At 50.2% G+C, this 26894-nt stretch overlaps 1 long non-coding RNA gene across 2 annotated transcripts in view; it reads right to left on the reverse strand.

Moving 5' to 3' along the window:
• The window catches only part of LOC122446507, a 173050-nt gene that overhangs the window by 68862 nt on the left and 77294 nt on the right, over nt 1-26894 (reverse strand). Inside the window, exon 4 of one of the 2 annotated variants that reach the window (XR_006270887.1) lies at nt 21682-21735. The exons of the other annotated variant lie outside the window; for it this stretch is intronic. This is a non-coding gene — a long non-coding RNA (uncharacterized LOC122446507). Of the gene's footprint in view, nt 1-21681; nt 21736-26894 lie in introns of those variants that run through there. 2 annotated transcript variants of the gene reach the window in all.

Consider the following 26894-nt stretch of genomic DNA (forward strand, 5'->3'; position numbering starts at 1 on the left):
AGGAATGCCGGGTCATGAGCCAGATCTTACAACTTTTACAGAAAGACAGAAACCTGGGTTTTTAGGTGAATTTATCCTGATACTTAGCAGAACAGCTGGCACTTGAGGACTCCTTATGTACTGAATGAATAAAGAAAAAATGAACAACTCTGAAGCGCCATGTTCTTCCCTCTGAGGCTCAGGCTGGCAGAGGGATCCACCTCTGCGGTGAGAGATGCAAAGCGCTGGACTCGCCTGGGCTGGTGGGCAGGGCAAGGCCCACTCTGCTTCATGCTCTCTCTGTGTGCCCAGCAGTGGTCTCCCAGAACAGGGGTCTCCAGAAACCAGCCACCCCAGCACACACAGACCAACTATCAGATATGAGTTTTCCGGGGACTGCAGAGGGAGAAGACACTCCCCTTTTCGCAAGGTCACTGTGGGTTTAAAATCAGCCTTGTTCAGCAAATCCCATACCTTGATCTCCTCCCCTTCTGAATTCCTCCCCCACTCACCAGAATTGCACAAGGACATTAAGTGAGTTAACGTCCTCTACACGTTGAGGGACATTCATCCTGTCTCTCCCGTCAAGAAGGAGGGATCCTATCTTACTGCAATTATGCATCAGTTTTCAAAACTAATGGATGGTTCATATGTGGTCCTCATCCCCATGGTTATGTGTTTTGGGTGATTAGGACTCATAGGGAGCAGACTGCAGTGCCACAGCCAGGGTGTCCCCTAGAAAAAATCACCCCAGGAAGCCGGGGTGTGAAATGGGTGTGTGACTCCAAAGTTTGCCTTTCAGAAGGACAGAAAGAAGCCCTCAGGGCAGAAGACTCAAGAGGAGGCAGGTACGGATGGTCTTCCCTCGTGGCTCATCAGTAAAGAATGGGCCTGGCAATGCAGCAGATGCGGGTTCGATCCCTGGGTGGGGAAGATCCCCTGGAGAAGGAAGTGGCTACCCACTCCAGTATACTTGCCTGGGAAATCCTATGGACAGGGGAGCCTGGCAGGCTACAGTCCATGGGGTCACAAAGAGTGGGACATGACTTAGCAACTAAACAACAAGAGAAAAACACTTGACTTGGGAGCAGGAGCATGGGGCACCCAGGGAGCCTACAACTCAGCCTCTGTGAGGCTCAGTAGCCCCGGGGAACATTTCTCAGCTCTCTGGGCCTCATTTTTCCCATCTATAGAGTAAAGGGCATTTGAGTGCCAGATATCATTTATCATATAAATCAGGGAACTTCTCAGTTTTTTTATTCAAGGTTCAAAACAGTACTTTACGGTCATTTTGTCTGTTTTCTTTTTTAATGTAATTGTCTTACACTGGAGTATGGTTGGTTTGCAATGTTCTATTAGTTTCAGGTGTAGAGCAAAGTGGCTCAGTCACACACACATACACCCATTTATTTTCAAATTCCTTTCTCATATAGGCTATTAAAGATGATTGAGCAGAGTTCCCTGTGCTATACAGTAGGTCCTTGTCGATGATCTATTATGTATTAGGGTATATATGTTAATCCCAAACTAATTTATAACTTTTCTATGTTTTGAGTAAACCATATGGAATTGCTATCTTGTAGGTCAAAAATAGTTGGATATCGGCAATCCCGCTTGATCCAATCTCAGAATAATTACTCCAGGACACTGAGCATAAAGCGGGGCTGTCCTGAGCAAACTGGGACAAGCTGTCACCTATGGCTCATGACCGTACTGATTGCGTCTATCCATTACTTGAAATAAAAAGCACCAGCCCCCGCCCCCAGCCCCTCTGTCATTAGGCTGAGGTATAAAGATTAAGTTAATGGCGGGCGGAGAAAATCAGCTTTGTTGGCAAATTGTCTCTGATATTTATTTTGAACATTAAAACGAATCATTCCGACTAAAGAGGGCTGTAGTGCGCGGCCCATTAAAATGCATGCATTATGTATAACTCTCTGGCTTCACCTCCAAGTATTATCAGCCTAAAAAGCAAACATGGTTTTTAAAGCCCCTTGTTTACGACATCCCGTGACAGCTGATTAATGGCCACAGTTTCCAGATCTGAAAGCTTAGTAACCCAAGCTAGAAAATTCAATCTTATTTTAATATAGGAGAGGGGGTGAGCAAGGGGGAGGGCAGCAAAACAGGAACAGAACACAGCTCTTCAAAGGAACCCACACTGGGGGTTGTAACCATCGGAGCAGCATCAGGCAGGTCTCTCCTTGGGCAGTGTTGTTTGCTAGGGCTGCTATGCACATGGCCACAAACTTGATGGCTTAAAACAACAGAAAGGCATCATCCCAAAGTTCTGGAGTCCAGAAGTCTGGAGCCAGAGTGTCAGGAGGGCCACACTTGCTCTGACTGTTCCCTTGCCTCTTCCAGCTTTTGATGGCTTCTGGTGTCCCTTGACTTGTGGCCGCATCGTTCCCATCTCTGCCTCTACCTTCACATACCCTTCCTCCTTGGTTTCTGGATCTTCTCACTCTCTTACGAGGACACTTGTCATTGGATTTAAGGCCCAGTCCAACTCAGAATGGAGAAGGAAATGGCAAGCCATTCCAGTGTTCTTGCCTGGGAAATCCCATGGACAGAGGAGCCTGGTGGGCTATAGTCCATGAGGACACAAAAGAGCTGGACACAACTTAGGGACTAAACAATAAGAGCTACCAGTTCCAAATGATCTCACTTTGAAAGTCTGACCTTAACTACATCTGCAAAGACCCTTATTCCAAATAAGATCACATCCTATGGTTCTAGGTAGACACATCTCTTGTGGTGGGGACACCAATCAACCCAACACACTTCTTTCGTCTCCCAGAGAGCTTCCTCTGTTCTTAGGAAGGTCATGGGACCAACCAGACCTGAAGATCCTGCCGGATCCCAGGAAGCTCTCTGATCTGTCCATATCTGTGCCCTCTCGCTACCACCTCCTGGCTCGGGACCCCAGCCAGCCTCGTCACCGGTTCCCTGCTGTCATGCCTACCCCTCCAGTGGGGCCCCTACCAGCAGCTGGAGCAGTCCCTCCAAAGAGCCCACCTGACCCTGTCCCTCCTCCTCTGGGCCCTCAGTGGCTCCCCAGAGCCGGTAACTCTCCTTATTGCGGCCAAGAGGGCCTGCCAGGTCTGCCCTCTGACCATCCTGCCACCCTTACTCACAGGGCACATCCCCTACGGGGTCAGTTTGGGCCGCATCATCCCACCACCCAGCAGGAGTCCTGTACACCAGTGTTCCTGCCTGGATGCCTCAAGATCTCACCTGAATGTCACCTCCTCTGACACAGCCAAGTCCCCCGCCATCGCCACCAGACATCCTTTATTTCTTCTTCATAATATTCATCACACTTACATCATTCATGAATGGATTTGCTTATCTTTTCAACACCCGAATATGAATGCTAACTGGCCTGCCCCAAAACCCTCCTGTAGCATTTACAAGAACTCACACCGCCTTGTCCTCACACAGCCCTGCATGGCGGTCCCACCATCCTGCCTGCATCCTCTCCTCCCACGTCCTCCCTGTCCCTCGCTGTCCAGCCATAGCAGCCTCCTCCTGTTCCTCCGGAAAGCGAGCCCTCCTGCCTCAGGGCTCTGCACATGCAATTTGCTCTACCCGAAATGCTCTTCCTCCAGATCTGGCCTATTTGCACCAAGCAGGAGAGCCCTTCCCTTAATCTTCCCCTTTCCAGTACATCCTCCAGACCCAACAGTCTTTCCCTCTTTTATCGTCTTCATAGCAATTATCACTAAAAATCACCTCGCAGTAATGGTTTCAGGTAACTTTTTTTGCTTTCTGACTTATTCTCTGTGCCACCCAACTAGGAAGTGAGCTGCTGAACACAGGGACCTTGACTGTTTCATTCACTGCTCTATCCCCAAAGACCTAGGATGCTGCTACTCCCATTCCCACCAACACGTTGTTAGATAAGTGAATGTTTGCTCCAGAGTCTATCTAGCACAGGTCCAAAGACAGAGCAAGGACTTACAAATTCCCTCTGTGTAGCTCTCTTTGTTGTGGGTGAAGGAATACCCTTCCTAGAATTCCTAAGACCATCTAGATCTTATTCTAAAGGCACCACCACCAACCACACACACACACACACACACACACACACACACATAATGTTTGGACAGCTCCCACATTCATTCATTTGTTCATTCATTCATTCTGCAAAAGTTTACTTAGCATTTGCCATGAGCCAGGCACTGTTCTGGCCCCAGCAGTAAAGTGGAGAGCAAGCTGACCCATCTCTGCCCTCTCTGAGCTGATACCCCTATTCCATCAGTGCCTATCCTAAGAGATTTCTAGCAGAGCAACAAAGCACTCTCTTTCTGAGTCTCAATTTCCTCATCCACCCAAGGGGAAACAAAATCTGGTCCACTGGCCAAGAAGTTACAGGACCGATGGGGACTAGAAACCGATCTTTGAAAATGTGAGGCCCCAATATGTTCCTGGCCTATCCCCTCCCTACTGCTTGCCAACCATGCCCACTCCCTGCTCCACCCAGGCCCTGCGGTCCTTCTGACCTGCACAGGAGCACAACCTTAGGCATTAGACACACCTGAGCTCAAATGCAGCTCGGAAAATGAGCTTGGAAAATCACCTAACCTGGCACAGCCCGAGTTCCCTCGTCTGTAAAATGGAGATCATAGCATCCGTAAACTCTGTTGGGAGGATAGAATGGGACATGCTTCCTAGAGATCCTGCACTCCCTGGGATGGGGAACGTTGGTCATGCCCCTGGAATGTCCCCACTCCTGCCTGCTGCCTGCCTAACTCCTGTCTATCCCCAAGACACAGGCCAGGTAACGCTCCCCAAGAATCCTCTCCTGCCCTTCACCCACTGTCTACACGGCTCAACCCTGTCAGCCAATCAGCTTTCCTCCTGGGCACAGGTTTAGGGCAGTGATCAGGCCAGTCCTCAGCATGCCACGCAGTGCCTGACATGGCTGGGCACACACTAGGTGCTCAGCAAGGATTCCACTTACTGCTTGTTCACTGAGCATCTGCTCCTCCCAGGCCCTGTGCCAGGCTCTGCAGACAGCAACGATGTGGTCCCCTTGCCAGGGGTGTTCACAGCCTGGGAAGGACACAAACACACCACAAATAACCCCCCTGAGCAGAGGTGTAGACAGAGGCATGGCATATGGAGAAATCAGGGGCCTTCCTAGAGAAACTGGACCTTAAAGCAGCCACCCTCTTGGCCGAGGGGCAACTTTCACTTGGTAAGTGTATTCCTGGAAAGAGGCACGGGGATTAGCATTCCCGCTGGCACCTACGTCAGTCTGTGGGTCCTAAATCCTGATATATGACAACTTCTTTCATTAGCAAAGGCTGACTTTTGATCAGTCTGTTCTCAGTTCTTCACCATGTAATTAAAGACCTTAGAATCAGTGCACAAATGGGGTGGGGTCAGAGGTCCATTTCAGGGACACCCGGATATGGGAAGGAGAGCTGCTGGCCTCATCACTCCCTCCTTACTAGGTTTATTACGACAGACTAGAATTGTATTGCTTCTAAATTTTCCAAAATATTCAGACAGAACATATGTCTTAAAAAGCTCTTTCTTTTTCAATATCAAAACCAAAACATTTGGCCTCCCCAACAGATTCTATTTTCTTGTTTGTTCCAGGGGAAACTGAGGCTGAGAGAGACCTGCTGGGCCCAAGGTCCCTCTGTGATTCGGGGTTGAGCCAGGACCAGAACTGGGGCTCCCACAGCCCAGGCCAGGACTCCACCCACCAGCTCTGGGTCTCGCTTCTAGGCCCCAGGAGGGTTACTCTTGCTGTGAGCATGCACCTTAAACAGCCTCTCTCCTCTCTCCCTGATAGATGCACTTTCTCTGGCCCCAGCAGATGGGGAAGGATGTCCCTGCCATCTTCCGAAGGCCAGGGAGGGAGGCGAGGTGGCGCCAAGAGACAAAAGCCGCCTGGCGCGGTCTGAGAATTGACGGAGGGTCGGTGCCACGCTGTGCTCTGTAAAGGCAGTCATTTAAGTTAATAACTGTGAATTTGGGGCTGCAGTGGTGCTGCCACTGTGCCTGGGCCCCTGCAGGGAGACTGCTGGGCTGAGATCTTAGCAGGGCCACCCCCCCAGAATGCCCTTTGTGGCAAGAACAACAATTGCCTGCTTGTGCTGTCTGCTCTTATCTAGTCATCAAGCCGAGGTCCTGACAGTCATCTTGCCGCATCTGTCTCAGCGTTCAGAGGGTGGGGGAGCATTTGCACCAACCCCTGCTGGTCCCCACAGGCCCCGGGGTGTGCGTCATTAGGACATGTCACTGTAGTGGTCAGACGCCGTGCACCTCCAGCTGTAGGGCCTCACACGCAATCTGCCCACTGGCAGGAGAACGTCAGCAGCCAGGCCCTAAGACAGCACAAACTCCAACCTGCAGGCTGGCGCTCAAGGTTCTATTATTCTCCAATCCCAGGCTGGCTTCCACCAATCCTGGCTACTCTGTTCCCATTATATAAAATCCCATTCCCTTCCCTTCTCTCTATATCTATCCAAGCCCTCTGTCAAGTCCCAACCTATAGTCTTCCTCCACCAGGAAGCTTTCCATGATTGCTACAACCCTTCCCTCCACAACCCAAACCAGCTCGGGTTCCTATCCGTCCCACTCACTTCACATTTCTAAGTTTCTTACTCTACTTTCATTAGTTACCTTTCCACAAGGGCTCACTGTATGCTTACCCGAGCTATAAGCTTCCAGGGAGCGGGGGTTCTATTTTACTTGTCACTGAGTCCCCAGGGGATAGCAGATTGCTTATCACAAAGCAGTTCTCAATACATATTTGTTGTTTCCTTCTAACTGGGCCTTGGTAATTTAGATTCAAGGGAGGAAGGCCGTCTGAATGCCACAGCTGAGTTCTAGGATGTCTAAAAAGAAATGTAGGCTATTCCTTCCGTTCATCATGTGTGGTAGCTCATGAATGCGGCTGTACATCAGGCCTCTGTCTAGAATTCCCTTCCCCCTCGTCCACCTGGAGAAACCTGATCTGTCCTCAATGCCCAGTGTGAACACTGCCTTCTCCGGAAGCCCTCCCTCAGTCCTCTGGGCAGACTCACCACGCCCTTCTCATGGCTTCCAGACACCCCTGGGTTTGAATTCTGTTAGGGGTTGAAGCAAGGAGATCAAACCAGTGAATCCTAAAGGAAATCAACCCTGAATACTCATTGGAAGGACTGATGCTGAAGCTGAAACTCCAATTCTTTGGCCACCTGATGTGAAGAGTCAATTCATTTGAAAAGACCCTGAGGATGGGAAAGATTGAGGGCAAGAGGAGAAGAGGGTGACAGACCATGAGATGATTGGATGGCATCACCGATTCAATGTACATGAACTTGAGCAAACTCTGGGAGAGAGTGAGGGACAGTGAGGCCTGGCGTGCTGCAGTCCATGGGGTTGCGAAGAGTCAGACATGACTTAGCAACTGAACAACAACAACATGGGTTTAAGTGCATCCCCTCAAAACATGTTGGAGTCTGAGCCCCCAGTACCTGTGACTGTGACCTTATTTAGAAGCAGGGTCTTTGCAGATGATCAAGAGAAGATGAGGTCATGGTAAAATACACACACTACTATATATAAAATAGATAACCAACAAGGGCCTACTGTACAACACAGGAAACTACTCAATATTGTGTAATGGAAAAGAATCTATAAAGGAACATATATTTATACATTCATGTAACTGAACCACTGTGCCATACACCTGAAACTACCACAACATTGTAAGTCAACTATATTTCAATAAAAATTTAATATATATATATATACATATATATATGTCTCACGCCAACAAATATATATGTAATTAAAGATGAGGTCATTGGGGCAGGTCCTAATCCTGTATGACTGGTGTCCTTACAAAAAGAGGAAATTTGGATAAGAGAAAGACCTGCACAGCAGGAAGACAATGTGAAGACCCAAGGAGAACATTATCCGCCAGGCAAGGAACACCCGAGGCTACCAGGAGTTGAGGGAGAGACATGGATCAGATGCTCTCTCACGGCCCTCAGGAGTAGCCAATCCTGCCGACAATAAAACTGTGTGTCTCACCATTCAGAGTCTGGCCTTGATGTCGGACATCCAGCCTCCACACAGTGAGACAATACATTTCTGTGGTTTAAGCCACCAGTTTGTGGTACTTGGCCTCGGCAAGCCCTAGCAAACCAATACAAATTTCTGACTGACTCTACCTCTTACTGGGTGGTTGACCTTAAGGCGATCTATGTAAGTCTCTAAGTCTCAGCCTCTTTCTACTTTAAAATGGAAACCACAAATTTAATGCAAACCCCTTTCTCTTTTCCCATCTTCATATAGCCAATCTGCATTCCCAGCATCCTTTGCAGGTAGGTGTGGCCAGGTGGCTGAGTCCCGGCCAGTGGATGGTGGGCAGAAGTGATAATGCCCCAGCTGACCTGCTTCACAGAGTCCGCCACACCTGCTCTTGCGTCCCCATTTGCCAGCAGAGAATGGTGAGGCCCTGGGAGGTGGCAGAGCTATGAGAACCCCTGAGTGACTGCCAAATGGCACCACCTGTGCAATACTGCATTATCTTCACTATTACAGGAAAGGCTGAGGTTGCTCACAAAGGCGGTTCCCACATCCTCAAGAAGAGAAATAATAGTAACATTGCATGCTCAGGAGGATTAGAAATATTATGGCAGGCAAGTAGTTAATAGTAGGTTTTATATATCACTACTACTCTTTCTACCTGCTCTAACACAGAGCCTGGAATAAGAAAGGGAACAAAAAACTTCCCAGTGAACTACTGTCAATTAAAGAGCACTGACATCACAGATTGATGTTATTTGGATTTTGTTGTTTTTCTAAGCTTGTACATGCATGCTAAGTCACTTCAGTCATGTCTGACTCTCTGCAACCCTCTGGACTATAGCCCACCAGTCTCCTCTGTCCATGGGGATCCTCCAGGCACCAGCACTAGAGTGGGTTGCCATGCCCTCCTCCAGGGGGCATGTGGATTGCCCACACAGGGATTGCACCCGTGGCTCCTGAACTGCAGGTGGATTCTTTACCACTGAGCCACCAAGGAAGCCCTTTGTAAGCTTACTTATATTTAATTCATAAATAATTTTTGATCTACGGTTAAGGGGAAAAAGCAGTGGCATCATGAGTCCTTATCTCTAGCTTTGTCCCAAACTTTGGCAAAGGCTTAACTCTCTGGGCCTCAGTGTCCTTGCTTATAAAATGAAAGAGTCAAGTAATGTTTAAAACTGCCTATATACAAGAATTCCCTGATGGTCCAGTGGTTAGGACTCCGAGTTTTCACTGCCAGGAGCTCAGGTTCAATCCCTCTCCGGGGAACTGAGATCCCACAAGTAGTACAACCAAAAAACTTAAAATGTTGTATAAATAATAAAATAAAATTGCCTATATGCTACAGCTCACTAGTCAATGAACGCCTAAGCTGTGCTCAGTACTTGCTAAGTCATGTCCAACTCTTCGAATCCCATGGACTGTAGCCCATCAGGCTCCTCTGTCCATGGGATTCTCCAGGCAAGAATACTGGAGTAGGTTGTCATTTCCTCCTCCAGAGGATCTTCCTTATCCAGGGATCAAAACCGCATCTCTTGCGTCTCCTGCATTGGCAGGTAGATTCCTTACCACTGAGCCACCTGCTAAGTGTTAGTCGCTCAGTCATCTTTGCGATCCCAGGGACTGTAGCCTGCCAGGCTCCACTGTCCCTGAGATTCTCCAGGCAGGAATACTGGAGTGGGTTGCCATTTCCTACTCCAGGGAAGCCCACCTGGTAAGCCCAAAATGAAAGCTTACTTTCTCCTTAATTGACGACTCCTCGCGGCAAAGAGAAGGGGGGAAAGTGGAAGCAGGGACAGATTTTGTTTTCTTGGGCTCCAAAATCACTGTGGATGGTGACTGCAGCATGAAATTAAAAGATGCTTGCTCCTTGGAAGGAAAGCTATGACAAACCTAGACAGCGTATTAAAAAGCAGAGACATACATCACTTTGCTGACAAAGGTCTCTATTGTCAAAACTATGGTTTTTCCAATAGTCATATATGGATGTGAGAGTTGGACCACAAAAAAGGCTGAGAACTGAAGAATTTATGCTTTCGAATTGTGGTGCTGGAGAAGACTCTTGAGAGTCCCTTGAACTGCAAGGAGATCAAATCAGTCAATCCTAAGGGAAAACAATCCTGAATATTCATTGGAAGGACTGATGCTGAAGCAGAAGCTCCACTACTTTGGCCACCTGATGCGAAGAACCAACTCATTGGAAAAGACCCTAATGCTGGGAAAGATTGAGGGCAAAAAGAGAAGAGGGCAGCAGAGGATGAGATGGTTAGATAGCATCACTGACACAATGGACATGAATCTGAGCAAACTCTGGGAGCTAATGAAGGACAGGGAAGCCTGGCATGCTGCAGTCCATGGAGTCACAAAGAGTCAGATGTGACTTAGCAACTAAACAACAGCAAAATCAAAGACTCCTCTTCAACACAGAATCCTGTCAACACAGAGCCCTAGATAACTTCTCCCAGTTAATCTTAGTTGTTCTCTAGATGATACACATTAGCCGTCTCTGACCACCTGTGATGTGATTCTGGCACCAACCTGCTTTACTATCTATTCTGAGGACCAGAATCTCAGTTCTCGAACTCAAGCTTACAGGAAGAATCACATTTAACCTTTCCTACATAACATTTTCATTTTGAATTCTGGAGGCCTGATCCTGCTGACTAGAGATGTAACCCCAGTCACTCATGACGAGGAGCCCTTCATTTTAGGCAAAAATGATGCAAAGGTCCCTGGGTCTTATACCAGGTGTGGGCTTGGGGAACACCTCCAGGCTTGAACAGTTCTGCAGACACACCACCGTCCCCAGCCTCGGTCCCTTGGTGTGGCCCACACTCTGCCTCTGTCCCATACTGGGGTTGGAACTCTTCGGGGAGGCTAAAAACCACACAGCCAGCCATTCCTCCTGGGGTCCCTGCAGAGGGATGCAGGGCCCTACTGCTTGCACAACTGGAAGCCACTCCTTGCTCTGGTCCGGAGACGCTGGGGTTAAAGGGGCGGTGGAGGGACAGCTTCTTTTCTCTTTTCCTGTTTCCCTCAGGCCTCTCCCATCCTCCACCTCCCAGTATCACTGCCTCAGTGTTAGTTGTTCAGTCGTGTCTGACTCTTTGCGCCCGCACGGACTGTAGCCCGCCAGGCTCCTCTGTCAATGGAATTCTCCAGGCAAGAATACTGGAGCGGGTAGCCATGCTCTTCTCTAGGGAATCTTCCCGACTCAGGGATCTAACCCAGGTCTCCCACATTGCAGGCAGATCCTTTACCGTCTGAACCACCAGGGAAGCCCATCACTGTCTCAAGATAGCTTTAGAAAGAAAAGCCAGGGATGGAATTATCTTTCAGACAGCTCTTTCCTCCTGGCCACTGCCACCCCTGAGGGCAGAAAGCCCAGCACTACTGCCTAATTTGGGGAGAGTAAAAAATATATATATCTGGGGCTAAAAAACATACATAGCCTCAACCTGAGAAATCTCCTTCCAGTAAAGGCATCAAGTGTTTTCAGGGCATGAAGGTGCTGTGAAAGCAGAGGCAGTGAAGTCTCCTAAGTGGACTCTTCACCTCGCAGGCTGGGTCTACCTCCACTTAGATGGTTGGACTGGAGTCCGCACTCAGCTTCATTCAGCTTCCCCCAAAATGCCAGTGAGAGGCTGAACCAAACACGATGCGTGGCAGCATCTAGTGCTACCAAGCCCTGATGACACATCCCTCAGGGTGTTCCACTCAGGTGGGAGGTGTGCCACGAGTCATAATAAATGCCAACATCTGTAATGATTCACCTTTTTCACAAATGTCACCCTCACCCCCGTTCCACTATGTTCTCTCGAGAGGAAGTAGAGAGACGCATGGCATTTTACAGCCACTCCCAGGAAATTTCAGAGGACCCAGCGAGAGGGACCCAGGTGGTCTCCAAGTCAAGTGTCTCCACAACGGGCTGCTCACATGTACCTCTTAGAGCCAGGACAGGCACAGGCTCTAAATCGCCCCCAGGGTGTCAGCCTACATCAGAACGCTGAACACTCTCAGGCTGTGGACAGCCATGGGGCTCTTCTCTGCCTTCTCTCACTTAAACCTGGTCCTAGATGAGCCGGACCTAATAGATCAGGGTTCCTAGTTAAAGTAACTGGCTTGGCCTGCTGAGTCCATGTCTTTACCTTTGAAACAGGGACTAGATTTAGGTGACATCTCAGCCCTTTCTGGGCCTGACCCTCTGAGGTTTTCTGTAAGTGACTAGTCACTAAAAATGAGTCCATTCTTCTCAGAAGTACTCCCCATTTGGGTCTCTCCACAGCTTGTCAGCACAAGACAATCTCAGTGAGACCAGTATGGAAGACAATGTCCTAGCCAGGAGCCAGCATTAGACCACCATCCGTCCAGTTCTTGGGACCCACAGGCTCCTGGAGGGCTAAGTGTGGGCTAGGGGCAAACGGAGAAAAGGCTGGATTCACTGGGTCATGCCATGCCACTGTTCTCAGGGAATCACAGCATCCGAGAGCCCGACCAATGACCCAGTCTGAGGGTTTGCAGGAGCATGGAGCACAGAATGCTGGGTCAGGCTTCTTGCATCCACACCACCTGGGAGCTTACATAGAGATTCTGATTCTGTGGGCCTGGAGTGGTGCCTGGGAATCTGATTTTTCAAACCCTCAGGTGGCTCTGATGCAAGATCCTAATGTATCCTTCCCAGAGAGGAAATTTTCTGTCTTCCACACATGAGGGTGTTGGCAGCCTGTGCTTGGACACCTCTAAGCCTGCCCACACCTCTGTACTTGCAGCATCTTATTTTCCCTGCACGTAAAAGCCCTCTCCCTTAGTAAGAATTCTATATACTGTCATTATTTGGCTCAGAGAGGGTAAGCAACTGGCCCTGGGTGGCCCAGCAGAGTGGATGCAGAATCAGGACCAGAAGCAGGTCCTCCTGCCTCCCAGGTAAGTGCCATCAGAATTCAACCAGCCGGGCTGGCGCGCCTGCTCTGTGCCTGGGCCCCAGCCGCCTGGCCAGCTCTGCAGCACAGGAGGCTGTTGATGCAAACTGACAGCTCTGATCCGCCGAAGGCGCCCGCTTCCAGCTCAGCCTCTAATAATAGCTCTTCCTCGGAATTCCTCCCATCTTGGTGGGAACGGAATATTTAGACATATCAAAGATTCTTTCCCCTTCTTTCATCGAGCCAACAGTGATATGAAAGGAGTACAATGAAAAGACAGGTCTCTGTGACAAGCTTCAGAGAGCAGCCAGTTCCCTGACAGCCCTCAAGACTCCCATTGACTCCGAGCTCCTCTGATGGGAGTCAGCGTGGGTACATAATAATAACACCTTCCATGTCTGTGGCGCTATTGTGGGGTTTTCGCAGAGTGCTTTCACAGGCATTACCTTATTGAGCCTGCAAAGCAGGCGGGAGGCAGGCAGGGCAGGGATCCTTCTCCCCGGTTTACAAATGAGAAAATTGCTGTGCAGAGAGGTTAAGTGACTTGCCTAAGGTCACACAGCAAGTGAGCTGCTAATTGTGGAGTCCTCATAGCCAGGGACTCTGGAAGGCACTGGATCCTACATGGCCGTCCCTGGAAGATGCAAGAGGGCCTCCGCTGGTTGGTGGGCCCTGCCTGTCCCCCCGACCTCCTCTCTCCTTCATATTCCCTCCCTACCCTGCACTCAAGTTACACAGAATTCCTCTCAGTGCTTCCAAACCTGCCAACCTTTCAACACTTCTGTGTCTTTGCACATTTTGTTCTCTCCATTGGACACAACCTCCCTGCTTCCTCTCCCCCATCCCTATGACCAGCTTCTCCTTGTCTTTCTGTACTTAGCTCCAGCACTACTGCCTCCTCCAGGGAGCCTGCCCTGATGTCCACCTGGCTGAGCCAGGTGCCACCCCGCCCCCCCCCCCAGCATATCTGTATCATGCTGTCTCATCACCAGCAAACTCAGTATCTCTCTCACCAAACCGTGAACCCCCTTCATCAGTTTACTCAGGCTGGCATTACAAAGTACAACAGGTTGGGTGGCTTAAACATCAGAAACTTATCTTCTCATCATTCCGGAGGCTGGAAGTCCAAGGTACTGTTGGAGCTGGTTTCTGATGAGAGCTCTCTCCACGGCTTATAGCTGATATCTTCTCCCTTCTCATGGGGCCTCTTCTCTGTGCTCTTGGGAAGAGAGATCTCAGGTCTGTCCTCCTTTTCTTATAAGGACATCAGACCTATCTGATTAGGGTCCCACCATTATAACCTCATTTAACTTTAATTACCATATTAAAGGTCCCATCTCCAGATATATTCACATGGCTGGGGGATGGGGGCAAGAATAGATAAGGACATAAGAGGTTAAAAATGATAACACGTACCTACAAAGCCCACTTATTCCTACTGAAGTTATCAAAAAAGTCCATCCCTCATTCCCATTATTTGAAAATAACATCATTCTACCCCTGAGTCTTTGTTGTTCTGGGCTTATCATGTCTAAGCCACCCAACTGCTCAGCAAGTGTCTACCCCAACCATCCTCTGACCCTCTCCTAGGTAGGTGCATGGGGCCTGGACAGGACCAGAAGGAAACACTGCCTCTGGAGGCCCTTCTTCCTCACTGCCAAGGATAAACTGCAGACCCCACCTGCAGGGCCAGGCCTCAGAGATGATCCGTCTGTTCCCCTAATTTAGTGACAAACTGGTACAAAGATCAGCACAGATGCCTCCTCCTCCAGGAAGTTCTCCTGATTGCCTCTGCAGTGCTCCCAGGACAGCAGAACCCCATTCTCATATGTAGCACATATTCCACCCTAGTGTATATTTTTCCAGTCACCTGCCCCACCACTGACGTCCCATGAGGGCAGTCTGTGTCATGTTCATCTCTGCCTCCAAAACCTAGCCTACTTGGGAGGTCTTCTTGGAACCACACTTCCTGCTGTAGGAGGCTGACCCCTTGGCAAGGGCGTGGGCAGGAATGACCCTTGGGGAAGTCACATGGGCTGCCTTCCCATCCAGCCTCCCAAACCCAGGCAACACCCAGAACCTCACTACTTAGCCACTATTGAATTTTAACAAACACTCCAAGAGATAATGGTTAATTTCACAGAACCGTGAGTGGAGGCTGTTAAAATGTTAATATTATTTAAATTGTTTTACATTTTCGACAGTTTGAGCTGCAAATATAAATGTTTTCTGTGCTTTCCACGGAGCTGAGCTCACAAAAATGATTGATGAGGCACCGAATATGGAATTTCCCACTTTAAATTAAGAAACGCAACGTGAGGGCGATGAGAAAAATATTACCCGCCATATGCAGCCCCCTGTGGCTCCAGAGGCCAAACTCCTTAGCGTGGGGCCCAGGCCAGGTCACTTGTTCGTTTGGTCACAGTGGGCTCCTCACTTCATATCCCTGGACCTGATGTCCTCATCTGGAGATGAAGACTATGTCTACCAGCATGCCATTCCAAAGATTCCATCGTGGGCTCACACATAGCAGTGTTGGGTGTTTCTCTCACACTGTCACCAGAGCTCACCACAATGACCAGGGGGGTACTGTCTTATTCCCCGTATTTACAGTGTATGCACAGTCACAGACCCAGAATTAGAGGTCCCTTCCTGACATTAAGGCCAGTGCTCTTGGGACTTCCTTGGTGCTCCAATGGTTAAGAGTCTGCATTCCAGTGTAAGGTACATGGGTTCAATCCCTGGTTGGGGAACTAGGATCCCACATACTGCAGGGCAACTAAACCTGTGTGTGGCAAGTATAGAGCCTGTGCACAACAACTAGAGAGAAGCCCACGTGCTGCAGCCAATAAATAAATAAATACATTTTTTTTTAAAGCCAGGGCTCTTAATCATTGTGTAAAATAGAATTAAGTGTCTGCATGCACTAGTGACAACTATTAATTAGTGAATGGTGATCTGCTCCCCTCTCTACATCCCACCTCCCTCACCTCCATACCCCAACATTCCAAACTGAGTGAGACCCTCCGCTTCACCACATCGTAAAACCTCAGTCTGCCAGTTCTAACTCTGGCTAGATCCAAAGGAGGGGTGAGCTAAGGATGAGAGGCACAGCCTGCAGGCAGCATGGAGAAACTGCCAGGCCTAGTGCTGCCCTCTCTTTTACACTCCTGGTCAGTCCAGGCCTCAACGCCCTCCTGTTTGCAGAGTCCAGGCCTGTCAGCCCCGCCTCCAGGTCTCAGAGAAGCTTCCAGCCTGGCCCTGGTCTCATGCCCAAAGGGGGACGCCTGGGTTCCCTGCTCAGTCCCAGAAAGAGCCCTGTTTCATCCTCTGCCAAGCCCGGCACAGGGCTAGGCACTGCACAACCATTGTGTCCAGGGCCTCTCTCTACCAGGTCCCAGCAAAGGAGTTATTATTATTATTTCTGGGTTGCATATGAACAAACTGAGGCTGGGAGAGACCAAACCCAAGAACACACAGCTTGTAAACAGCGGGGGGCTGGTGATTTTTCATTTTGTTTTATTAACTTTCATTGAAGTATAGTTGCTTTACAATGTTGTGTTGGTTCCCACTGTATAGCAAAGTGAGTCAGCCGTACGTATACATATATCCCCTCTCTTTTGGATTTCCTTCCCATTTAGGTCACCACACAGCATAGAGTTCCCTGAGCTACACTGTAGGTTCCCACTAGTTATCTACTTTATACATAGGAGTGTATACATGTCAGTCCCAATCTCTCAATTCATCTCACCCCCCTTCCCCCCTTGGGGTCTGGTTTAAACTCCAAAACTCCACATTGCCTCCTCCTGCTGGGATGGCCCCTGGGTCTGAGCCCCTGACCTGCGCCACACTGTCAGGGCCCCACCGTAGCCTTATTAGTCATCATTCATTCATTCATCACAGGAGTTGTTCGTTCATGTAGTGCCTACTACAGAGCAGGCCCCGTGCTAAGCCCCAAGGGGACACTGGTGGGGGGCACTCACAACCTCCCCTCATCTGACAGTCAATAGAGGCTGACAGCCATGCAGGGAAGCAATTGGGACAGTGTGGATTGTGCCACATGGAGGGAAGATCATGAAAGGGCCCCTTAAGCCCAGGCTGGCAAATCAGGGAAGGCTCCCTGGAAGAAATACCATCTAAGCTGAGATTTGAATAATAGGCAGGAATTAGCCAGGCAGTGAGGCGTGAGATGGTGCTCCCACTGAGAGCAAAGCAGGAGCAGAGACCTCAGCATGAGCCTGGGGTGTGGGCAGAGGCAAGGGGAGAGGGGCCTGGAGAGTTGAGCAGCCCTGCAAGTTTGGCCAAGGAAGACGGATGGGCTCTACCCCAAGGCGGGTTCAGGTTTTTAAGCAGAGGGGTGAGGAGGAGATGTGGGGTCCAAAACACATCTGGACCTGTCTGGATCCAGTACAGAGAAGAAAGAGAACCTGAAGATGAGGCCAGGGACCAGCAGGGGCTGGAGGAGTCCCCCCGAGCAGCCGTGATATGCGAAAGGGGGCTGGCTTAAGGAGTAAAGAACACTTAGCAGGAGGAGCTGAGAGCCTGTCGACTGACTGAACTGGGGATCAGGGGTGAGGGAGGTGCCAGGAGGAGCCCAGTTCTGGCTGGAGTAACTGGGTGGAGGGAGGGACAGGACCCCACCACCCACAGAGGCTGTCCTACGGCTCATCCAATGCTGGGGTCCTCCACTGGGCACTGAGTGGACTGCCCACCCAGTGGAGTGCCCACCCAGGGCACTCTGACCTTCAGGCTCATCCCCCACCTCCCTGCTGAGCACCTGTCCTCCCAGCCATGCCCAAGTAGAGAAGGGGTGAGGAGAGGGACTGGATTCCCATTCCGGGGCCCAGTATGGCTCCAGCACCTCCACAGTAACCAAACCTTCCAATGTCAGGCTCCACATCTAATGAAGAGCAATGATAAGTGTGCCTTTCGGTGGTGGGAGGGGTGGGGTTTTGGGGAGAACTACAGAAGGCGCTCCAGTCTGCCCGGCGCACTGAGCATTCAGTAGACAGTACTCTTGTTAATATCAGGACTCAGTCAACCCCAAAGCTCCTCCTTGGACCCCTGTACAGGGGAAGAGGTGGTCACAGGCACCTGGCCATGGCCATGTCCCCTCTCTCCCACCCCGCTTCCCATACGTTGGCCGTGAAGGCAGAGGCCCCACTTTGGGAGCAGGTCAGAAAGGCAGATGGAGGCAGGCTGCCGTGATGGATGGCTTTCGGCAGCTCTGCGATGCGTCAAATGTTTAATGGAAGTCGGCGGAGTGAGCCAGCCCTTCCCGCAGCACGGGGCGCGGGTCTGGGGGCCTCCTCGCCTGTCTTGCTGATGTTCCCTGACGTTCTGGGAGCGCAGAAGGCACTTAGGTGCTTTGCTGAGGAGGGAGGGAATACCAAATGAAGCTGAGACCTCGACAAGGACACGTTCCTCCAGGAAAGGAGAGGGGAGCTGGACCAGGCGCCCTCAAAGGCAAGAAAGGAGCTCCGATGCCAGATGCTTGGGTTCCCCTCTTCCTTGGCTTCTTCATCTCTAAAATAAGGATAATAATAATAATAACCCCTACTTTGCAGGGCTGCAGTAGGGTTAAATGTGGAAATACATACAAAGAACTAGAACAACACCTGGCACATAGTAGGTGCTCAATCAGAGCTAGCTTTAGTAACAGGGGAAAGAAACAGGTGTGAGATGCTCCAGGCCGTGTCTGCCCTACAGCTGACTTGCTGCCTGACCCTGAGTAAGTTCCCTGCCCTCTCTGGGCCTAGGTTTCTTCACTCTAGACTGGGGTGTTGGTCCACCAGGGCCCCTCCAGGGCTTTAAGGCTCCTCTTTGCACACAATCAGGGCCACACTTGCCTGTGACCAACAGGAACTCATGCATTGGAGCTCAGAGTGGCTCAACCAGAGGGCCTTCTCAATTCTGGTCCCCTCTAAGGCGAACTCAGCCTCTGATGAGCAGTGGTGCCCAGATGGTGAAGAGGAATAAAGAAAGGAGGTACTGACTTCCATCATCCCCCACCCTTCTCTCCCTTCCCTTCCCTACAGGCTGGCTGCCTGACCTTCCCTCTTGCTCATTCTTACCCTCAAACCTTTTCTCTACACCCCTTGCTCCTCTGATCCCCAGGTCCTTCCCACCCTTCAGTCCATGCCTCCTCCAGGCAGCCTTCTAGCTCAAGCTGACGCTCCTCTCCCTGGCCCCTCTCAGGACAGGTGAAGCAGGGCAGGATTGGGCAGAAGAGAGTGAGCAAGGTGGGCCAGAGCTGTTGACCAGAAGCGACACACCAGAACCAGAGCAGGGGGTCATGTCTGACAAGCCGTGCATCCAGATGGGGCGCTCCATTACAATAGAGTGATAGCTGTCTTGTGTAGGGCACAGACTCCTTGCCAGGCCCTAACAACCCACTCAGATGGGCAGAGGAGGAAAACTGAGGCTCTGAGGGAGTAAGTTGCATGTGGATTAGAAGGTTAGTAAGTGGCAGAACCAGGATTCTCACTGAAGCCATCAGGTCCAGGCCCACCTCATTAAACACAGTACCAGGCTCCCCAGCCTCTCCTCAGGACCCACAAGGAACCACAGTGGGAAGCTTAGAAACACAGCTGGTCCAGGAGGCAGATCTGTGAGCTCAAGCACAGAACTTGGTCAAACCATGCCCACCCGCCTCGCTGGGCCTGTTTTTATGAGGGAAGTTTTTTTCACTGGGTCTTAATGACCACTCCACCTCTGACTGGAGCAATGTATTGCTGGAGCAATGAACTTAGCAGGCGCTCAGAGATGTTTCCAAAAGAGTGACAGGCAAGGCTTCCAGATGCCAGGAAGCCCCCTGGGACACAGTGGTCACCACCACAGACCCCCTTCTCCCCCACCCGCGACAACTGACCGAGCACCATCCTGGCCCTAATGTGGTTTTCTGAGAACCACAGACTCTCCCACCTGCTCCATGGAGGCCCCCGGCACTGGGGGTGTGGGTTCACCCCTTGAGTAGATGATTTCTAATAGCCAACTTCAATTCTCTTTTTTTCCTCCTCTGGCACCTCTCTTTCCCCCAGTAAATAGCCCTAAGCTGGCTGTCCTGATAAACTGGAGGCTTGGGGACTTTCTTCAAGTGCCTTGTAAATGGAAGCGTCTCAGGCCGACAGCTCTCGGTGTTCAATGAGATTATATTTCTTATTTAAATAGCTGATTGGAGGATTGGTTTCAAAGTAAGAAGCCGTCTGCCCGTGGCCTTCTCCGGGCTCCCAGGGAGAAGCAATATTGTGTGGCATTGTGCAGCGGCGGGAGCCTCTCCTTCGAGCTCCTGCTCCCATTCAGATGCCTCCAGGATGGGGGGGGAGTTGGGGGGTGGGGGATAAAAGCCTCCTGGTTTGGGGAGCTGGAGATTATGCCTTTCATTCGAGAGCGCCTTCTCCAGGGCTCCCCACCACGCTGGGTACCAGTTGTCTCCCCCCTCAAAGTGACGGGGAGATAAAAGGCAATGCGTTGGCTTCATCCCACCTCCGGGGAGAGCTCAAATCAGCCTTTTGTCAGCAGAGGATAAGCGCCACCATTTTAGGAAGGGTTGTTGTTCAGCTGCTCTGCTAGAAGGGTTTATGTGGGCTCTCCCCCGCCTCCCCTGTGCCGTGGTTTCCCAGCCCTGAGTGGGGGCCCGGGGAAGCTGGTACATGCTTTCTGATTGAGTGCCCACACCCACCAGCCCTGAGACGGGTGGCATCGTGGGTAGCAGGCAACCCCTGGACCATAGGGAAGGGCGAGGATTGCACCAGATCGAATTCTGCCTGAACTGTGCCGTGCAGACCCCACGAGGGCCCGAGCTCTTTGCTTAGAGCAAATTTGCAGTTAATTGTGTGTCAGAATAACGTATTAGAAACAGCAGCGTCTGAACCATGTGCAATTCCTCTCCTTTCAAGCCTTTGTCTGCCCAGGGCTGGAGGGGCTTGTCAGAGCATCTCTGAGACAGGCTGGTGGCAACCCCCCCACCCCCATCAAAAGCAGCCCCAGAATCGCAGTGACTGTCCCGGAGCCCCAGGCAAGATAAAAGGCCAGTGGTGGCCTTGAAGGATGCCCGGCTCTGTCCATGAGGCCAGGCGGGGCCAGAGATCTTCTGGCAGCTGCGGCGCCAAGGCAAGCAGTTTGGTATTCCAGGCACATCCGGTGTCTCGTGCATCCAGGGGCTGCAATCAGGTAGCTTATGGGGATGCAAGTCACATCGCCTGGACCATTGCCGCAGTGAACTGATTCATGCTGCTACTTTGAGGCGGGGAGAAGGGACAGCGGGGCCCGGAGACAAACCAGCCTGGCTTTATTATACGGCTACTGTCTTCAAGCTGGAATATCCCAGCCTCTCCTGTTCCCTCTCTTTCTGCCGAGCCAGCACTAGATGTCTACCTGCAAAGACAGTGCTCACTCTGGCCCTTGGCTCTGACTGAACAATGGCATTATACAATGCATAAAGAGTACCCAGGCAACGGAGACAGGCACAGCTTAACTCACTCAGTGCCCAGTGGCTTTTGAACGCCCCTGCATTCAGCCTTTATCCCCAGCAGCCTGGGGCCTCCCTACCCTTTATTCCCCAACCCTCCCCATCACGAGCTTCCCTCGGTTTCTGCACAGGTCTGCAACGGAGCTGATGGCCATGAAATGAGGGGCACAAAGGAACCAGGAGACAAGTGCTCTTTCCCAGTGCTCTCTGACTGGGAAAGACTTCTGGAAGTGGGGAAGGAGACCTGGGATTTGGTCTCAGTTTTGCCATCAACTCACCAAGTGGTCTTGGCAAGTCCCTTCCGAACTCTGAGTTTCAAGTCTGTGTCTGCAAATAAGAGAAATGGGAACAGAGTTTCAGAACAGCTTTTCCAACCCTGACTATGATTCAGATTCACATATCTCAATGGCTTTGTTCTGGCATCAATTATTGATAACAAAGGATTCTCTGCTGTATCAATGATATTCTCCTGGATTGTGACCTTAAGGCCAGGCCACCGGTCAGGACAGTCAATGAATGAAATAAGCCAGGTGACCCCCATGGCACACAGGTGCCCACCTGCCCTGTCCGGAGAAGCAGCCACTGCTTGACTCCAGCTTGGAGCTGCCTTATAGGGAAAAAAAAGCCCAGTCTTATGAGGTCTTCCAATGTTTTAAAAAAGAAACCAGAAACATAGACATTTTAGGCAAAATGTCATAATTTTTCAATGTTAGCTCAATTTCTTGCCGACACCAGCAGGTCACACAAAGTCCCTATTAGGGACTTACCTGCTTGATAGGCTTTCAGATTGTAAAGTCAGGGCCTGGCATGGCAACTGGGTAGCAGGGGCAGCATCACATGGAGCCCTGGAGTTGTGGGATGTGCTGTTCCTGGGACTGGACGAACGACACTAGGCAAAGATACCCTTTATGTTTTAAGAAAAAAGAAGGGTGGATAAGAGAAATCAAACTGAACCCGATACCTTCGGATCTCCTGCCATCTAACACCCAGGCTCCTTCCTATGGAGCCTGCTAAATTTCACCACATCACTGCCCCTGCCACTCACCCCAGCAGGACCAGACGATGCACCTAGATTCCTGGCACCCATACCTCTGTGTAGCCAAGGAAGTGATTCCACCACCTGAGTTCCTACCTGCTCACCCAGACACTGGCTTCCTGCACTCCGGGGTCTTAGTCTCTGCATCCTGCCTTCCTGATGCAAGCGCCACTCCCCAACAGGGGACACCTCCAAGCAAAGTCACATGAGGCCCTCAGGACCTGGAAGGGACTACAGAGGAGTTTCAAGCAGACCTCTGCCCAAGAAATCCCAAACTGGCTGTGATGTGCCATCAACTCAGTGTATAAAAATACATCCTGAAGAAGAGACGCCACATCTTAATAACATACCTGGTGGTCTCTGAAGCCACGAGTTCATATTATTTCAACAAGTATTGAACAACTAATATTTGCTGGCAGTGAGGAAAAATATTAGGTACAAGGAGTTCCTTGAGGGCCAGGAGAAAAGACAGACGCATACACACGTTCAGTTAGAAAACAACCAGGGAGCAGGCAATCTGGGGCTAAATGCAGCCGTCTTCTCTGCTGATGGAGGGATCATTATATTACAGCACCAGACTTGCTGTCAAAAACATCTTCACCAGACACAGCATTAATATGAGGCACAAGGCTGACTTCTTACTCACCACTGAAACATGAAATCAAAAAGCCTCTGTAGCACAAGAAGGTGAAAGGAGAAGGGGGTGATGTTGATATCTCTAAATAGACATGTTGGAGAATGGCAACCCACTCCAGTATTCTTGCCTGGAGAATCCCATGGACAGAGGAGCCTGGTGGGCTACAGTTCATGAGGTCACAAAGAGTCGGACATGACTGAAGCAACTTATTACAAATAGACCTGTGGAGGTACAAGGAGGGTGCCCTCCCCACAAAAAAGGCACCAGTGGGAACAAAGATGGAGGTGTATGTAGAAAGTGGAAGGGTTTGGACGGTCCACTGGGTGAGCAGTCTCCAACTCCAGGGTCATTCATGCTGATTGGAGTGGTAGGAACATGGAAGGAGAGAGTTCAAACAAGAAAAAAAAGAGAGAGAGATCAATTAGGGCCCAATCATGATGGACTATAAGCCAACAGAAGGGTTTGCATTTTATTCTGTAAACAATAGGGAGCCAGTGAATGTTTGTTGAAGGAGAGATTCCATCAGCACTGAGTTTCAGAATGAGTCTCCACATGATATATGAGAGCAGACTGGCAGCTAGGAGCATGGCCAGGAGATGGAAACAACAGGTTCAGGGAGCAGGATGGCAGCCTGAGCCAGGCCAGTGAAGATGGGATGGAGAAGAGGAGATGGATGTCATAAATGATACAGGGAAATAATCCCAACAGCTTGGTAATGGTTGGACACTGGTGATAACAAAGATGCCTGCAATGGTGGGGAGGATGATGGTGGCACCCTCAGAAGGAGGAGGAAGAACAGGTTTGGAGGGAGAAGAGGACAGCTGCAGACCCAGGCTCTGGACGGATGATTAGTCAAAGACCAGTGAGCAACCTCAGGGCTTGGCTGCATCAGTTAGAGGGTCCTAGAGTGGTATGGAGCTGGAGGGTACTGGGCAGAGGAATTCCCAAGGGGCTGCCATGGAGGAGCCATCATTCCACCAACACTCCCCATATGAGCTCCAGTTTCTGGGGGCCTGCAAAACCAAAACCTGAGCACCTGTGGGAACTGTCAACATTTGCTTGGTTAAGAGCCCCAACTGGAGACTCAGCAGCAGCTCCTCCATACACAGTAATCGGCATCTTTCACGGGGGCTTAGGGGAAACCGTCTCAAGTGATACCACTTCACACTCAGCACTTGACATTTCCAAGACACTCCACAGGCATTAGCTAATTAATCCTCGAGTCTGTTTAGCCCCCAAAAGAACTCCCAGAGGCTCCACTTGCACCCCACGGGAGGGGAGTTTCACACTCTCTGAAGCTCAGGTCACCCAGCATCGAGAAGACAGCCTTGCAGAGAGCCACTCGCCCACTCCCTTGCCTGCTGGTAACTCAAACCGCTGCCAGGCACATAGCAAGAGACCCTGAGAGAACAGCTTCTCACTGTGGCAGATGCTTCCTGGGAAAGAGACAGGAAGATGAAGAGAGACACAGGAGACCGGCGTCAACCCAGCTCAGCCCCTACTAGGAACCCTCCCCGTGCACTCAGTTTTTCACTCAGCGTATTTAGTGGCTGCTCCATCAATCCTCAAAATGATCCTGTGATAGAGACCTCTGCCTTAGGCTGGATTCCCCTCTGGAGTCCCTGAGACAAGGATTCAAGTGCAAGTAGTTTATTTGGGATGTGATTCCAGGAACCACCCATGTGAGACAGGGAAAGAGAAACAAGAAAGGGACAGAAGCCAACAGAGGGCATGTCATGGAGCACACCATTCCTGCAGGCAAGTGAGGCTCATTCTATAGAGAACACCACAGTTGTCCCACTGAGGGGCCAGGGAACTAGGGGATTTAACCTCAGCTCCCACCAGTCACAGGTGCATTAACTCCCCACTGCATCCAGCCCACGCCAGGTGTGTGCTCAGATCAACCCTTAGCCAGATACCCCCAAGTGCTTGCCTCAGAAGCAGCCAGGTCGGAGTGCACAGGGATGGTAGTGCCCAGAGACATGAACTAAGTTTCAGCAGCACCTGTTTCAATACCACTATTCCTATTTTCATAGGCTCGGAAATGGACCTACTTGGCCAAGGTCACACAGTGAGAAACTGATGGAGCCCAAACATGAACAGTTTGCCTCCAAAGTCTTGGTCTTTTCCACTGTCTTCCAGGTCTAGCTTTCCTCTTCTCCCCTCTTCCTCTTCATCCCAGAGACATAAAACAAGGGACAGGCCTGTCTGCTGGCAATGTTCCCTCTCTCTGAACTAGCCTCTCAAACAACTCTTTCCAGCAGCTTTCCCTGAGATAAAGGCTTGATGACAGATCTGCCTGTTGACAAAATCTGGAACAAAGCAGGGCATCTTTTCTTAGCAGCATCTATTCCTCCTTTAATTCATCTGATCACATTGTGCAGCGCAGACCTTCAGGGTTTCAGAGAGCTGTAAGTTCCCCATGCGGATGCCACAGCTCGTGCTCCTGGCTTGTGCTTTGTTTTCCCCTGTGCACACCGGTGGTGAGTATCTATCACCAGCTGGAGGGTTGGATTTGGCAGGAGAGATTTCTATGCATTTGGGAGATTCATTTGCCAAGCACCAAGGACTACAGTCAAGTGTTGAGGGGAGCAGACAACCTGGCAATCGTGAGCCAAACCCTCTTTGGTAGGTGGTTCTCTCTAACCCTGAGAAGAAAAGCAGCGTTTCTCTGCTTTCACACCCCAGAACACACTGTCTTCTCATCCCCCCATTAGCACTGGCCCATCAGAGTCTAGCCCAGGAGGGAAGCTGGGGGTCAAGGAAGTGGTGGGTGGCCAGAGAGAAAGAAGGGACCAGGGATGCCCCATAGGACAGGGCACATACTTAGCCTGGCTACCAGCACTGGCAGTAGGTAAGGATGGCCAGCCACGAGCATCAGGTGGGGCCAGCTACAGGTAAAGGGCAAAAGGGTGACCAAAAGTCTCAGACAGGGGACTAGGCAGAGATCTGGCAGACAGGCAGGTAGACACAGTAGCCATCCTCTTTCAAAGGGATGCCGACATGGTTTATGCTGTTGTCAAGAGTCAATTGTTAAATTTTCAGGAAGTCTACCAGTAGTTGTTAAACACGGCCATTAGTAAAAATCAAATTATATAAACTATAATTAAATTATATTAAGAACAAAGATAAAAGGTACTCAAAACATATTCTTTCCTGCTTATTTTGCTGCATCTTACTATTCTCTATATTGTTGAGTTTGTTCATATTGAATTATATCTGTATGATGGAAATTCTATATCATAGTGGCTACTGTGCTTCTCTTAAAATGAACCATGTTGGTAGTCTTTACACCATGGAATTTGGCAAATATTATTAATAAAAATTGGGTCTCCTTTTTTTTTTCCCTGAAAAGCCTGGGTGCACTAACACGTATCAGCATACTACTGATATTTGCTACCCTAAATCAAGCAATTCCTCCCTACCTGGCATCATGCTAGACATCTCACGTTTGTCATGTGACAGCCTGGGCAGCACACACCTGTAAGGCATGTGGGCTGTTACAATATCGAACCACTTTCATTTCGGTTGGTAAACAACTGCTGTCCCATGGATAGCCAGTGGGAATCTGCTGAATGACTCGGGGAGTTCAAACCAGTGCTCTGTGACAACCGAGAAGGGTGGGAGGAGGGTGGAAGGTGGGAGGGAGGTTCAAGAGGGAGGGGACATCTGCATACCTACGGCTGATTCATGCTGATGCGTGGCAGAAACCAACACAACATCGTAAAGACATTATCCTTCAGTTAAAAATAAATAAATTGAAAAAATAATAATAACTTCTGCCCCAGAGCCCCTGGTGTGTTCCTTCCATCC

This window comes from Cervus canadensis, chromosome 8 (assembly GCF_019320065.1).
Source record: "Cervus canadensis isolate Bull #8, Minnesota chromosome 8, ASM1932006v1, whole genome shotgun sequence".
In the NCBI taxonomy this organism is placed as follows: Eukaryota; Metazoa; Chordata; class Mammalia; order Artiodactyla; family Cervidae; genus Cervus; species Cervus canadensis.